The sequence below is a fragment of the Sinocyclocheilus rhinocerous genome, unplaced genomic scaffold, assembly GCF_001515625.1.
Source record: "Sinocyclocheilus rhinocerous isolate Xijiao unplaced genomic scaffold, SAMN03320098_v1.1 scaffold2138, whole genome shotgun sequence".
NCBI classification, from domain to species: Eukaryota; Metazoa; Chordata; class Actinopteri; order Cypriniformes; family Cyprinidae; genus Sinocyclocheilus; species Sinocyclocheilus rhinocerous.
The window spans coordinates 162,524-162,789 of record NW_015656024.1 but is presented as its reverse complement, the minus strand read 5'-3'; positions in this window follow the sequence as shown (position 1 = coordinate 162,789).

The following is a 266-nucleotide window of genomic DNA, read 5'->3' as shown; positions in this document are numbered from 1 at the left end:
TATCCGAACAGGGCAAGACGAGAGAGGTAATCCAAAGTACACAGGCAATGATCAGAAGACGAGGAAACAGACAAGGCAAGACTAGGCTAGGCTAGGAAGCTAACGAGGGCTCTGTAAAGTAGCTATCACTGCTGGCGATAAGCGCATACAATACTCGGCAGTGAATGGTTGTTTGAGTGAGTGTTATATAGTGAATATGTGACTGGTTACAGCTGTGTGCAATCAGGGCTGTGTGCAATCAGTGCAATGGATGATGGGATATGTAG